Source organism: Podarcis erhardii (assembly GCF_964252035.2).
Source record: "Podarcis erhardii genome assembly, chromosome: Z".
In the NCBI taxonomy this organism is placed as follows: domain Eukaryota; kingdom Metazoa; phylum Chordata; class Lepidosauria; order Squamata; family Lacertidae; genus Podarcis; species Podarcis erhardii.
The window spans coordinates 30,353,266-30,369,058 of NC_138504.1; the positions used below are offsets into that span (position 1 = coordinate 30,353,266).

The 15,793-nt window shown below is 46.9% G+C and overlaps 1 long non-coding RNA gene across 3 annotated transcripts in view; it reads right to left on the bottom strand.

Moving 5' to 3' along the window:
* Nucleotides 1–15,793, bottom strand: part of LOC309333627 — a 47,858-nt gene that overhangs the window by 25,618 nt on the left and 6,447 nt on the right. For 2 of the 3 annotated variants that reach the window (XR_014152612.1, XR_014152613.1), the window contains exon 2: nucleotides 12,120–12,310. This is a non-coding gene — a long non-coding RNA (uncharacterized lncRNA). Of the gene's footprint in view, nucleotides 1–7,868; nucleotides 8,001–12,119; nucleotides 12,311–15,793 lie in introns of those variants that run through there. The other variant, XR_014152614.1, reaches the window with a different exon arrangement.

Consider the following 15,793-nt stretch of genomic DNA (forward strand, 5'->3'; position numbering starts at 1 on the left):
CTGAGCCAGCCGTCCCAACCGAGGGTCCACCACGAAGACCTCACCAACGACTCGGGATCCGACAGGGAGGAGGTGCACCGAGTACAGCAGCGCACTCAAGCAGCCCACATACCACAGCTGCCTCGACGAGAAGGAGGGAACTGCGCAAGCTGTGGAGAAAGTCACGAGAGGAGGACCTGCCGTTTCCGCAACGCAGAGTGCAGGCAGTGCAGAAAATTGGGACACATCGCCCGGGTGTGTCGGGCTCGGCCCACCCGAAGCCAGGCATCAGATGACCAATCCAAGAGCCCCAGGTCCCGGGGCCCAACGCACCAAGGCAACTCGACGGAGCTCACAGACTTCCAGGTATACCAGTTGCCCCACCCCAACGTAGAGAAAATTTATGTAGAGGTACAGATAGAGGGGGCCCCATGCCGCATGGAGCTTGACACGGGTTCAACTCTATCCATAATCTCGGCAAGGACCTTAAGGAAACTGTGTCCTACTGGGGGTCCCAAACTCAGGCCGGCCCCATTCACCCTCCGGGACTTCCAGAAACGTAAGGTCCCCACAATGGGGGTGGGGACCTTCAGGGTGCAATACCGAGGGCGGACGCGGCAACTGGACTTGCTTGTGGTCAAGGGCCCCTACATTAGCTTACTGGGGTTGGCATGGTTTGGACCACTGGGACTAGCCATCACCGGGGTGAACCACATGAGCTTACAAGTGGACGTGGACGCCATATGCAAGGAGTTTCCGGGGGTTTTCGATGGGAAATTGGGACAGTATACGGGCCCCCCCATTGCTCTACAGCTTGACCCCGCAGTACGACCAGTCAGGCTCAAGGCCCGCCGGGTCCCATTCGCCCTGAAACCCCGTATAGACGAGGAATTGGACCGACTCGTGGAGCAAGGAGTGCTGGAGCCGGTGCCTAATGCCCCCTGGGAAACCCCAATCGTCACACCCGTCAAGCCTAATGGTTCGGTCCGCATCTGCGCAGACTACAAATGTACCATAAACAAGGCCCTCATGGCCCATGCATACCCAGTGCCAGTGGTCAGCCATGTCCTTGCCACCCTGGCTGGGTCGAAAATTTTTGGCAAGCTGGACTTGGCCCAAGCATATCAACAGCTGCCAGTAGATGAGGCCACAGCAGAGGCACAGACGATTGTGACGCACAGAGGAGCGTTCAGGGTAAAGCGGCTGCAATTCGGGGTCAGCGTGGCACCAGGCATATTCCAGAATCTAATGGACTCTCTCCTTAAAGGGATTCCTGGTGTCACCCCCTTCTTTGATGATGTGTTGATTGCCGGGCCCACACCAGAGGAGTTTGAGGACCGCCTCCGCACTGTTCTGCACCGTTTCCAGATGGCGGGTCTCAAGGTGAAGCGGGAAAAATGTCTACTAGGAGTGCCTCAAGTGGACTTTCTGGGATTTATGGTGGATGCAGAAGGGGTTCACCCGACTGGGGACAAGGTACGGGCCATTTGTGATGCCCCAGCGCCCAAGAACAAGACTGAACTTCAGGCCTTCTTGGGATTATTGAACTTTTACCATTCCTTCCTTCCCCACAAGGCGGCGGTAGCAGAGCCCCTACACAGACTCCTGGACAAGCGGGCCCCTTGGGTGTGGGGCCAGCGCCAGGAGGCCGCATTCCAGGCAGTCAAGGACTTGCTTGTCTCAAACTCGGTCTTGGCACACTTCGACGAGAGGCTGCCGGTGGTGCTAGCATGCGACGCCTCGCCCTATGGCATCGGCGCTGTCCTGGGACACCAACTCCCGGATGGAAGAGAGGTACCGGTAGCATACTTTTCCCAGACACTCAACGAAACCGAGCGGAACTACTCGCAAATCGACAAGGAGGGTCTGGCAATCGTGAAGGGAGTAAAAAAATTCCATGATTTCTTGTACGGGCGGCCCTTCACCGTGGTGACTGACCACAAGCCGTTGCTTGGCTTGTTTGCCCCCGAAAAGCAGACCCCCCAAGTGCTGTCTCCTCGCGTCCTCAGGTGGTCAATTTTCCTTGCCAGCTACCAGTATGCACTGATTCACCGCCCTGGAAAGGCGATGGGCCATGCAGACGCCCTCAGCAGGCTACCACTACCGGAAACAGGCCCCGACCCAGCACCTGCACAAGAGGTTATGAGCCTGGAGCTGCTTCCTGACCGCCCCATTCAGGCACAAGAAGTTGCACACCATTCCAAGAAAGATAGGGTCATCTCCCGGGTCCTGGACTGGGTGTGGAGGGGATGGCCCAGCCACAGCCCCGGGCCAGAATTCGCCGGCTACACAACCCGCAAACATGAACTGTCAGCCCACAAGGGGTGCCTGTTATGGGGAAGCAGGGTCGTTGTTCCCCAGCCCCTCCGCAAAAGGGTCCTCACAGCCCTACACGAGACACACCCAGGGGTAGTAAGAATGAAGGCCCTTGCCAGGAGTTATGTGTGGTGGCCGGGGATCGACGGAGAGATAGAGGCCTGGGTCAAACACTGCCAGGCCTGCCAGGAATCCCGCCCAGATCCCCCAAGGGCCCCAGTCCAGTCCTGGGAGTCCGCCCGAGCACCATGGTCACGCCTGCATGTGGACTTCGCTGGCCCCTTTCAGGGGAAAACATTCTTCATAGTGGTGGACTCCTACACCAAATGGCTGGAAGTCGCACTGGTACCGTCCACTTCTACGTCCGCAGCCATCCGGGTACTACGCAGGCTGTTTGCAACCCACGGGCTCCCTGACACTCTCGTCTCAGACAACGGGACTGCATTTACATCAGGAGAATTTCAAACCTTCACAGTGCAGAACGCCATCCGCCACATCCGTTCGGCGCCATTCCACCCTGCCACCAATGGCCAAGCAGAACGCATGGTGCGGACCACCAAGGACACCCTTCGCCGCATGACGCAAGGGGATTGGGAGTACCGCCTTGCCACATTCCTTCTAGCACAGCACAGCACCCCCAGCTCAACGACTGGCCGGAGCCCCGCTGAACTACTAATGGGTCGGCGCCTTGCAATCAGATTGGACCGCCTTCACCCCGATAGAGCTCAGGATGAGGTAGTGGTGGGGGAAGGCAGGAACCCCCGGACCTTCGAGGCCCAGGACCCAGTGTACGCAAAGAATTTTGGGGCAGGCCCTGCATGGGTACCTGCCACAGTCACCAGGGTCACGGGCCCCGTGTCGTACGAGGTGCTAACAGATGGGGGGCAATGCTGGCGCCGCCACTGCGACCAGATACGGCGACGATTCCCGGGAGAAAACCAGGAGGAGGAGGACAGGTCAGAGGAGTCCCAAGGGAACAGTGGGGCAGTGAGGCCCATAGAGCAGCAGGGGCAAGCAGGAGAGGCAGAATCAGTAAATACAGAGAGGACCCGCGAGGCCGAAAGGACACCGGAACCAGAACCACGACTGAGCGAGCCGGTTGCGCCAGACCAAACAGCCCCATCCTTGGAACACGAGCCAGAACCTGAACCCCGGACCAGGGAACACCCCAGGCCGCAACGCACACGTAGGCCACCGGCGTACCTTGAGGACTATGAATGCGACCTTCCGGGCAGGACTGGAACTTAGAGGGGAGGGGTGTTATGTACTGAGTTGAATAGGATCCAAACTGCAGCAGTCTGATTGGTCCTAGAACAATAGGCTCCAAAAGGCAGCAGTCTGATTGGTCCTAGAACAATAGGATTCAGAATGCAGCAGTCTGATTGGTCCTAGAACAATGCAGCAGTATGATTGGTTAGCAGGAACCACCCAATCATGCTCCAGATAGAAGTGAATCCACAACCTGATTGGCCTACAGTAGAATCCTGGAATTAGCCAATCATGTGCAGCCCATTGTGTAAATAATGTATATAAAGCAGATACTTTGAGGGGACATTCATTCCTTCCTCCTCACCACTATGAGCTGAATAAAGAGCATGAAATCACTTTGCGACTCTGAGTATATTTCAATACCAGTGGACTCAAGAAGATGTTCTAAAGATTTGATACAGTGGTACCTCGGGTTAAGTACTTAATTCGTTCCGGAGGTCTGTACTTAACCTGAAACTGTTCTTAACCTGAAGCACCACTTTAGCTAATGGGGGCTCCCGCTGCTGCTGCGCCGCCAGAGCACAATTTCTGTTCTCATCCTGAAGCAAAGTTCTTAATCTGAAGCACTATTTCTGGGTTAGCGGAGTCTGTAACCTGAAGCGTATGTAACCTGAAGCGTATGTAACCCAAGGTACCACTGTATTTGCTTCAGTGAATTTCTACACTCTGGCTCTTCTCTGCTTGACTAGGCTATTAAAGAGAGCATAGGTTCTTTGGGAAAGATTTATCAACTGATTTTATCTCTTTTATCTGTGTTTTTGTAACCGTTCATTAAGGTAGATCCTGGGCTCTAATAACTTGGATTTTCAGATCACTCAAAGTATGAGTCTTGTTGGGTCAATTATAGAGGAGAAACCAATTTTAAAAACACCGTTTTCTTGCCCACTTTCAGGCAGAGCCTCAGTTTATTAAGGCAAGGAGCACTTCACTTCAGAGGGTTTTTTAAAAGAAGAAGAAATAATAATATTAATAAAATTTTAGTTATATCCCGCCCTCCCCAGCCGAAGCTGGGCTCAGAGCAGCTAACAACAGTGAAAATAACAGTTTACATAAAATCACAATCAATTAATTGAAATACATTCTAAAATCAATTCAAGAAGAAGAAGAAGAAGAAGAAGAAGAAGAAGAAGAGAGTTCTCTCCTTATGTAACCTACACAATTGTTCACAGAGATTGGAGGCAGTGGACAAATTAAATTCTTCCCATTCTGAAGCCCAGTGGAAGCTCATCAGAACATGAACTATTGCTCTAAGAATAGATTCGTATACAGCATTTTCTAATTTTCAATCATGGCTCAGAAGGAGGCTTCAATCAAATTTAATATGTAGAAAGAAATGAGAGAGAGAGAGAGAGAGAGAGAGAGAGAGAGTGGGAGAGAGGGAGAGGGAGAGGGAGAGGGAGAGGGAGAGAGAGAGAGAGAGAGAGAGAGAGAGAGATTGTTCTCCCAGGCACTTGTCCAATACGCTAACCACTACACCACACTGTTGCTACTGGAAGTCATGCCAGATTCTAATCATAATAATCACCATCACCATCGTCTTTCTTTTCCACCCACCCTCTCAAAGGAGCCCTGGGAAGCTCTTATGCAAGTATAGTTCAGACAGGTTTTGTGGCGGTGGAGGACTCAGAATATTTTCTATTCCATTTCGACCATCCCAGAATAGCCACTCTGCTTTCGCATCCAGTGACACCCATTTGAGACAAGCAAGAAAGCAGGCAGGATTGGATGGAACCTTCCACAGAAAACCCACTTTCTCCATAGCTGCCTTTTTTGAAGCTCCATTTTGGCTGGCTGCTAGACGCTGGTCCACATTCACTCATTCTCTGGTTGGAGGCCAAGAGTGCCGTCTGGAAGTCTGGGCGTCACCCTCAAGATGCCATTTGGCTGACAGATGTTCTGGCTGCCTCCCTCCTTGTTGTTATTTATTCCTTCCACTGATTCCTTTCTTAGGATGTTGCATGGCAGGCAGGAGTCGAGGAAAAGAGACTCATCCTGTCATGGAACTTTCTGCTAAAAGGGTGCTTTTCTGCTGCAAACATTTGGCTTTCTTGGTTATGGTTTTGAAGACCATGAATATTATCTTGAAAACGAAGGGGAAATGTTATATAATCAATAGGGACAAATGCAGGTTTCTACACTTTGGCAGGAATAACCAGCTGCACCAATGTAAGATGGGGGACACCTGGCTTTCCAGAGTATATGTGAAAATGATCTAGGGGTCTTAGTAGACCAGACATGAGAACAGTGTAATGCAGCAGCAAAAAAAGCAAATGCTATTCTAGGCTGCATCAACACAATGAAAGTTGTTGTTCTACACATATGGAAATCCGAACAACAGTAATTCCTCTCCCCCTCACCCATCCACACCCACCCACCCCTAATCTGCCCCCTCCAGCAGGAATCAAGCTTCTTCAACCATCTCCTAACCTATATTGCAGTGGGAAGAGGAAAACTCTTGTCACAGAGAAGTTTTCTCTGCTGACATTCTACTGTTTGGGTTTATTTTTAACAGCAGTTACATTATGCTCATATATTGTTGATAATTATTTTTTACAAGCAGGCCAAGGGAGGAGTTTCTATGTGGTTTGGAAGGTTTAAATCACTTGGGCCAAGAAAAACAAGCTTTGGAAAGGATTTTGATTCTGCATTTGAGGAATGCTGCTTACTATAGCTTCTGATCCAGGAAATATCAACATTCCGGCCAAATTCTGCCCTTACTTAGACTCACTATGGCTGGTGCCACTGATTGGGATGGAGGCACCATTTTAGCTCATGTCCATTTTTGTTCAAGTGGTACTAAGTGGGTTACATGCAGAAGGTCCCAGGTTCAATCCCCAGCATCTGCAGGTAGGGCTGAGAATCTGTCTGCCTGTTTTTTATTCCTATCCTGCCCTTCCTCCTGAAGGAGTGCAGGGCTGCAAACAGATACACAATTTAGCTAAAGACAAGTGCAGCTGAAAATATCTAAAAGCAATTACATTTGAAAAGGCTCTTTAAATTTTTTAATCATTATTATTATTCTTCCACACAAGGATCTTGTGGTTGCCGAGAAACAGCATTTCTCAGCCACCAAATTCCTCCTGAAAATTAACAACATACCCTCCAACATTTCTCCGATGAAAATAAGGACCTCACATTCCTTAATGATAATTTTACTGCCACTCTGGGCAGCTTCCAACATATATAAAAACATAATAAAACATTAAACATCTTTTTTAAAAAACTACCCTATACAGAATTGCCTTCAGATAGCTCGGGAGTCGAATAACTCCATACCCTCCAACATTTCTCCAGTGAAAATAGGGACGTCCTAAGGAAAAGCGGGACATTTCAGGATCAAATCAGAAACTGGGACGGCTTCTCTAAATCAGGGATGTCTCTGGAAAATAGGGACACTTGGAGGGTCTGCAATGGTGGGCACAGACACATGTTACTAGAAAAGGGCATTTCACACATGGGGAATCACACAAGCAGTCGTCTGAAACCCCGAAGAGATGCTGTCAGTCAGTGTGTAGGCAATGCTGAGGTAGCGGGGCTGGTATTTTGACTTGGTTGGTATAAGGTAGCCCAGAGAGAGAGAGAGAGAGAGAGAGAGAGAGAGAGAGAGAGAGACACTGAGATGCTCATCTGCCATCATCAGCTGACCACGAGGCCAGTCTGCACTCGAGGGGCCCTGAGAACACGTCCCTCCTATCTTCCCAACCCTATTTCCTTTCTCTTTAAAAATATTTTATTTATACTTATCCAAAGATATACAAAAGTCATTACCCAATACAAAGTATCTCTTTATAATACACCAGAAGAAATACTTAAAATATCTAATATAAAAAAGAACAGGAGCAAAAAAGAAGGAAATAGAAAAGAAGGAAGAGAAAGAAAAAAGTTATCTATCTTTTAGCTAAACATAGTATCCACTCATCAGGGGGGCCAACTTGAATAAAATATGGGGGGGGGGGAGGTAAGCCCCAGCCCACATAATTGATCGCATGACGTGGTGCACGCACACAATTTGAATGGCAATGCCCATCAAATTGCAGGGGGGGGGTATCCTCAAATATTTTATTGGTGTGGGGACGAAGCCCCTACAGCCCCAGGAGTTTGCTCCTGTGCCACTAATTAACAACCATCTATTTTCTATAAGCCAATATTTTTTCAATCTTCAAATCTATATATTTCAAGTTCATTTTCTCTGTCACACAAAAAGTCCATAAGAAGTTTCCAATCTTTAATAAATGTCAATAATGATTTTTCTCTAATTAAAGGCATTAACTTTGCCATCTCAGCCAAGTCCAATGATTTTATTTGTGATTCCTCCATAGCAGACAGGGCTGTATTTTTCCATCTTACATGGAAAAGATGCATTCAATCTTGCCACTGAAATAATATATTGGCACAATCTTCCATAGTTTTGTTTTCCGGTTATATATCCATTAACCCTTAAAAACAAACAAAGTTCTGTCTTCAACTGCATATTAGCCTTTAGAATCTGCTGTATCAACATATGTATTTGTAACCAATATTTTAAAGCCTTTTTTCATGTCCACCAAGCATGATAAAATGTCCCTTCATGTTCTTGGCACTTCCAGTAACCATTTGAAACACCTTTAAAGCATTGTTTAGACACACACAAATACACCAATTCACCCAGTGGTAAGATTCTTAGGCCTTTGGGACATATTCTCCCAATTGTTTTCCTGGCTGGCGGAGGAGGGGGGGGGATTCCAACATAGGCATAGCAAGCAGGATGTTGAATTCCAGAGACTCAGGAAACCCAGCCCGATGATTCCTGGGAGTGAAGAAAGCGGGTTTGTCACCATGCTGCATACCTTTACAGTAAGGACATTTCCTGAGCCCTTCTCCCCATGATATTGTGTACACTATCACTGTTTCCGTCATGCGACGCATAAAGGAAAAGGCTTAGGAAAGGGGGAAGGAAAGAGGGTCGTGGAATCCCTGTCACTACTGCTGCTGCTGCTGCTCTGTTAAGGCCACATGTGCACCCTTTGACCTACATCAGAGAACGAGAGCTTCTGCCTTCCCAGTGCTGAATTGGGTTTTTTTCTCCAAGTGTGAGCAAAGCCGCTCTTGCTGTCCCTGGCTCAGCACATGGATTTGTCACATACTTTGAAGTCGCTGAATGCGCTGAGATCGTGACTCAGGAACGAGAATTTACAGGGGTTTTCAAATGCCACCCCCTCTGAGTCAAGGGATATGGGAGGTTCTTGCCAAAGCTCTGTTTGGACCAAAGCTGGGGAAAGATGTGCAACTTTCTTCTTCAGAGTAATTTTGTTTAACAACACTATAGATAGTTTACTTACTTACTACGGTAATTCATTCATTCATTGCATTGCTATGCCAGCTTTTCCACCAAGTTGCTCAAGGTGGCATACATGGTTCTTCCCCTCCTCAATTAATTCCTACAACGCCCATGTAAGGTAGGAGGAGACTGAGAAGCATTGAGTGGACCAGGGTCACTCAATGAACTTCATGGCTGAGTGTGGATTTGCATCCTGGTCTCTCCCAGGTTAGTCTGACACTTTAACTGCTACACCACAATTGGCTCTCTTCCCCCCAGTATATATTTAAACCAGGCTCCACTGACCTGGTGCCCTCCGGTTGTTTTGCGCTACGAGTCCGTACCTGCCAAGTGCCCCGGGGGGAAACGGGACGTCCTTTTTTTTTTTTTACAAGAGGTCACTGTGGCCATTTTGGGTGCTGTGATCTCACGTACCATGATCTTACCCTGAAAAATGCTCCCCCCCCCCCGGGACAATATTGCAATGTGGATCACGTGACTTGCCTGGGAGCATGATCTGGAAGACGCATGTCCCAGCTTTGATCTGAAAAAGTTGAACTGTATGCATGTCCCGTTAGCTCCAACCAGCACAGCTGTATGCTGATGGGAATTGTGGTCTGGTTTAAACAATACATGGATTGCTTCCTCCTTACTGAACCCACCTGCCCTTTCTTCAGATGTGTATCTTAGCCCCTCCTCCTCCTCTGGGTGTGCAAGAAACTGTGGCTTCCACGACCTCAATATCATTTCTGCAAGCATCCTCTCCAATGCGTGCTTATTACAGGGTTGGTCTTTTAAAGACAGGGTTGGTCTTTTAAAGGCTCAGTGCCTTCAGTGCCTTTAAAGGCTCAGTGCCCTCAGTGCCTTCAGACGATAAATGTATTTCATGGGACAAAACAAAACAGAAACCATGCGTTTTTGTCCCATTGACTATCATGCTGACAAGTGGAGGCTGATGCCATCATAACAACATTTCCCTTTCACTCCTCTAATTGAAACCAACTCTTCCTTTCTGCAGTGGGGAAAAAGCATGTGCTCAGAAGATGTTCTTTGGCATGTCAAATGTTAACCAGCAACACATGGGCAGAAAGAAAGAGGATGCTGCCCTTTAAAAAAACCTATCTGACAGCTTGATGTAGGCAGAGAAAAGTCTGCTGCAGGCAGTGTAACTGTAATACTGCATATGTGTTGGGGTATGGGAAGTCTGATGCCTTGTCCTGCAAGAATGGGCTCATCTACACAGGTCCAAGAGGTTTTTCTTTTGTCCCACTGCTTTCCCCGGGAAAACCCACTGTTTACTCCAGAATTGGAACAAATGTCAATTAAATAACTACTCAGATCCATGCCTCCACATCACAGACCTGTGTCTAGAATTGGCAGCACAACAAAAGTATGGATCAGCCCTATGTCTAAAGCCAAATGTACTGTTGCTGTTTTTTAATTACACATATATACTAACTTCCTTCAAGAAGTTGAAGGCAGCATAGATGGTTCACCCTCTTGCCCTTTTTATCCTCATAGCAACCCTGAGGATTTGAACCTGGGGCATTATTCACAATATCACCTACTGTGCACTCATTCGTTCTCCAGCGCTAGGATTTTAACCTGTGTTCACATAGCACTATCCAAATCCTATCCAGTACTTCGTTGTAAGATACTACTGTCTGACGCATTGTTTCTCAAAGCAGCAGCACACAAAGCCATTCCTAAGCTAAGATGTGAAACACCTTTGCATGGGTAAAGACATCCCACATCAATGCCTCCTGCCCAGTGAGTATACAAACAGAATAAAATTGAAGCCATGCTGATGTGAGCAGCTGGGAGTGGGGGCGGGGGGGGGGGAGCTGTGAAACTGCAAAAAAGAATACCACAAATTCATTGCACTGTACTGTGAACAAACACCGGGGATCTCTCTAGCCATAATTCAACACACCAACCAGCACTGATGATGTGTACCAGGAGATGTGCTCATTTGCACACAGGCTCAAATGTAACAAGGGCGCCAGAGCCACCACTCTTAAAGATAGTCACAGATGTAAAATCCTATATTGCTTAAGCCCAGGCTCTCTGAAATATCGCATTCCCTCAAACGAACCTGCCCAGACGCTGAGGAGGCTATTCTTTCGGTCCCGCCACCCTCACGCATGCTGGGGATGCAGGACGGGGCCTTCTTGGTGGTGGCTGCTCCCAGACTCTGGAGCTCCCTCCCTAAAGAAGCCAGACTGGTTCCCTCCTTGCTGTCCTTCCACCAGCAGGTGAAGACTTTCCAAACAAGCCTTTGGAAACTGACTGATTCTAATGAAAGGGCTCGTTTTCAGTTTGTTTTTGTTTTTTTTAAGTTATTGTCTGTGTTTTTAATGGATTTTTAAAAATACTATTTTAATTCTATTGGCGTTTAATAGCATTTAATGACAGTTGTCTCAATGTTTCTGGCTTGTTCTGTTTTATCTGTGTAAGCCACAGAACTGGGAAACTGTCAGGATATAAATATAAAACCAAAGTTAGGTAAGGTTTCATAAAAGTATGACCCAAACTGAATTTTTCTGCTATCCCTATTGGCCACGTGCTGTTCAAGACATGGGGAGAGGAGGGGTGTTGTCAGCAGAGCAAGGCATTATTCAACAGGAGATTGTTGGAACTGGCTGAGAGTCAAAGGGAACCAAGCGCTTCAGGCATTCCTCTGCCTCAGGCTCTGTTCCTCGATGCAGCTCCTGCAGCTACCATGCAAAGGCTTCAACAGGTGCCTTCTGTGCCAACTTTTAAACGGCTGCTGAAGATTTTTCTATTTTGTCTGGCCTGTGCAGGCAATTATGAATGTGTCTTTCCATAACTGATGTCTGGTTTTAACCTTTTAAATATGGTTTTACTGTATGGTTTTATGCATTTTAAATGAAACAGAGCTTCAAAATAAACAAACGGATGAAATGAAAGCTGAGCATTTTGGTATAGATTGTTGCGGCAAATAAGAGGGTGTTTCGGATGGTTCTGGTGGCTGCATGGACAATAACTGGAAATGGCCCGGCGTGTTCAGCAGAGAGAGAGAAGCGAGGGAGGAGGGGGTGGTGAGAGGAGGGGGTGGGGATGCCTGCGTGGATTTCAGCCCATGTAGCGAAGAGAAAATAATAATTTGAGAGCAAAAGGAATGATGGTGTTTGTGAAAGGAAAGGCAGCAACTCAAAACAAGATGTTGTGGGTGGGTGAGAATTCTCCCGGCTTTATGTGTGTAGAAAGTGCATGCTGTGTGGTTGCACTTACGTACCAGAAAGATGAGTTTTCAATGGCTTTTCAACGGTTTGTTAATCCTTTTCTTTGTTGGTTTGTTGTCCGTTCCACTGTCAAACAGTCTTCCTGATTCCTGAAGATCCTCCTGATTTTTAGTCAGAATCTCCTTTCCTATCACTTGAATCCAATTAAATTTCAGAAAGCTGAAAGGCTGTTTAGTGGAAGCACCTGGAGAAAAATAAAGATATCCACTTGGTGGCAGGCAGCTGCAGTGAAGTGAGCAAGGAGGAGGGGCCAGTTTGTGCTGGTTTGATTCCACTACCCCCCCTTCCCTCTCTTGGCGCAGCTCCACGCTTTCACAATTTGCTAGGCTGATTTTGACTCGTTTTTGTTTTACTACAGTTATATCCGGCCCTTATTCCAAGGAGGTTCAGGCAGCAAACATGGTTCCCCCCCACCCCCACACTTCATTTTTTTCCTCACAACAACCCTGTGAGGTAGGCTGGCTGAGAACAGCTGACACAACGTTACCTCAAAGAGATTCATGGCTGAGGGAACCTACATCTTCCTGGACCTACTCCCACTACACCATACTGCCTGGCCAAGCCTAAGGTTGCCAAGAGGTAAAAATACATTTTCATTTTCATTTAACATTTACATTCCAGCAGCGGGAGAACTGCGAAGCAGGGCTCCCTCCATCAGCTCTACTGTGGCAGGCCAACCCCACCAGGCTTCCTCTCCCCTCAAATGGCACTTGGGGGAAAGCCATTCCCTCAGGCTGCCTGGGGGCTTATCCACACTTCCCCTTGTCTCTCTTCTTTCCCAGGGAAAACCCACTTTTTAGCTCTAAATCGGAGCAAACCTCAGTCTCTGGAAAAGCCAATTGCTGTTTGCTCTAACTGAGTGCTAAAGAGTGGTTTTCCCTGGCAGAAAGCAGCAGAACAAGAGGAACTGTGGATGAGACCTCAGCGGGAGAGGTGGGAAGCAGGAAGCTACCTCCATCACCTTTGCCAAAGGCCCTGCTCCACCAGGCACCTCCTCCTGCTGGTCATTCTAAGAACAACTGTTTAGAAATCTACCTGGGTTTTTGTTTTTCCTCTTCCCTCTCTGTGTCTTTGCCCTTGTGTGTCATTTTTAAAAAATATGGTAAGCTTCCGGGAACATATTTGTCTTGTTTTGATTGTTTGTGAACCACTCTGGGAGCTTTTTTGGCTGAAGAACCGGGTACAAACTCAACAAACAAACAAACAAACAAACAAACAAACAAACAAACAAACAAACAACACTTCTTTCATGTAGACCTTTTGCCATTTTTGAAAGGGTGGGTGACACCCTCCCAAATTTTGACCCCAGAAAATGTCCAGATATTGTTGATACCACCCATAATTTAAAAAAATAAATAAATCTCTGACTGCTGTCAAAAGAAGGAAACAAATAGGAAACGCATGACTGTGTGACACTACCAGGATCCACAAAGGTGGCTATTACACCCAATCCCAGCACAGGAGCCACAATGTATCAGGGATACTAAGAGCATATTAACAGTTCCTTTGCCTTCTGTACTGTTTGTAAATACTTCAGAGGACAGTCACTGATCCAAAAGGAAGGGCCCTTCAGTCACAAATTAGCCTGCCAGGAAACCTTGGCCACCAACTCAGTTTGCGTGCTATGCTTTGCCTGGATCAGTCACTGCAAAACTGTTCCTGCCTCCTCTTTTAGGAAAAACTGACTTCTTCCAAGCGGACATCAAATCTGGTAGCATCCCCAGGGGAGAGTCAATTTAGCACAAAAGGTGAATGGCAGGCATACTATTTTCAGCTCTTTCCGTTCCACATAACTCTGCTTTGAGAGAGGAAGGTAAACCACATTTTCTGGGGACCGGACCATAGGCTGGGCTTTCTAAGTGGGGTCATCTTTGTCCGGTTATCCACATCTTGGTCTCAGGTCCAGACATTGGCCATTTGTTTGTTCAACTCACAGGACTAGTGGCTGGCCAAACAGCAGAGGGAATTTCAGAGGTGAAAGGATAGAAGTTTACAAAATTATGCACGGCATGGAGAAAGTCAACAGAGGAAAATTTGCCTCCCTTTCTCATAACATTAGAACTTGTGGGCCTCCATTAAGGTTTAAAGTTGGCAGATTCAGGACAGATACAAAAAAACAACAACAACACCCCTCTTCATGCAGCATGGAGTTACTCTAGTTGTGGTTGTTGTTTTTATTTATCCACCCTTCACCCTAAGGTTTCAGGATAGGTTACAACATTAAAACACAATATTAAGAACAGTTTTATAACAACTCCCCACCACAAAAGTAAGGTGGATCCTAAGAATATACACCTCAAGTATCAAGAGGCAGACTGAAAAGGCGAGTTAAGACTGTGGAACTTGGTTCCACAGGAGACAATGATGGCCACCAAATTACCGGTAGATGGTTATTTTTTTAAAAAAAGATTCCATGCCAGGGGTCATTGGAAAAGGAACTGCAAATTGAACTACTAATATCATAATGCTATTATACAAATCAATGCTGTGAAGGCATTTGAAAACTGTGTATGGTCCTAGTTGCCTTGCGTCAAAAAGGCTGTCGTAGAGATGGAAGAGGTTTAGAAAAGAGCTACCAAAATTATCAAGGAGTGGAGCTCTTGCCCTGTGATGAAAAGTTGCAGCCTTTGGGACTTTTTAGTTTAGAGAAAAGGCAAGTAAGAGGCAACATTATGGAAGTTTTTACAATTATGCAGGGCATGGAGAAAGTGGATAGAGAAATGGTGCTGGTCTCCCCCCCCCCCCCATTTCATAACACTGGAACTTTTGGACATCCAATGAAGCTGAATGTTGGGAGATTCAGAACAGATAAAATAATAGTCCGTCCTCAGAAGGGCACTTCACTGAGTTCCCCAGATGGGGAACGAAGCATAAAGAAGCTAAATCAAAACTAATCAAAAAGACGGTGGAATCTTTCATTTATAAAGTCTCGCTGTTGTCAAAATGTCAGGGCAGCCACATCTCTATTACTTGAGTCAAAAATAGAAAAGAAAAGAAGCTAAGAGAGCGGGAGATGGGGCTGGTATGCACCGCTTGCAGGGAGGGAAATGTTCATTTGAAGAAAACAATCTTACATGGGAGCGGGGAGGGCCCCCCCCCCGCGCTCCCTATTGCTTTGGAAACCATGTTCCGTACATTGAAGGGTGCCTTGCGGTGATGGCTTAAATAGGAGACTGAAATCAATAAGATATAAGTGTCTTAAGGATGGAAGGTCACCGCGGCCTGGCTTTGCTGCCTAGAGGCCATACAATGGCAGCAGAAGATGTTTAGCAGCAAACCATGAAATATTTGATCACATTGCAAGTTCTCATTTGCAAACAAGAGAATGGCTATGACTCAGGGATGTACGCAGAATTGAGCCTGGATCCCAAGAACTCTTGTATTATTTGCTCTATTACCTTCCAAGGGCATCTTACCCTGCCTTGCTCCTTCTATACATGTAGAAAATATAGCATTAAGAAGCATTGTTGTATTAATCATAGCAAGAGCCAAACAAATTCTTTAAAGAATATTGGCCTCCGTCTATTGAATTTGATTTGCGTCAACAGCGAAGAATCGTCCTTCCAGATGTTCCTCGTCTGTTAAGGACTAGTATAATACTTAAACACTTCTGACCTTTAATGTAAAAATCTACAAATTAGATTTGGAATTTAATGTTCCAGGTTGC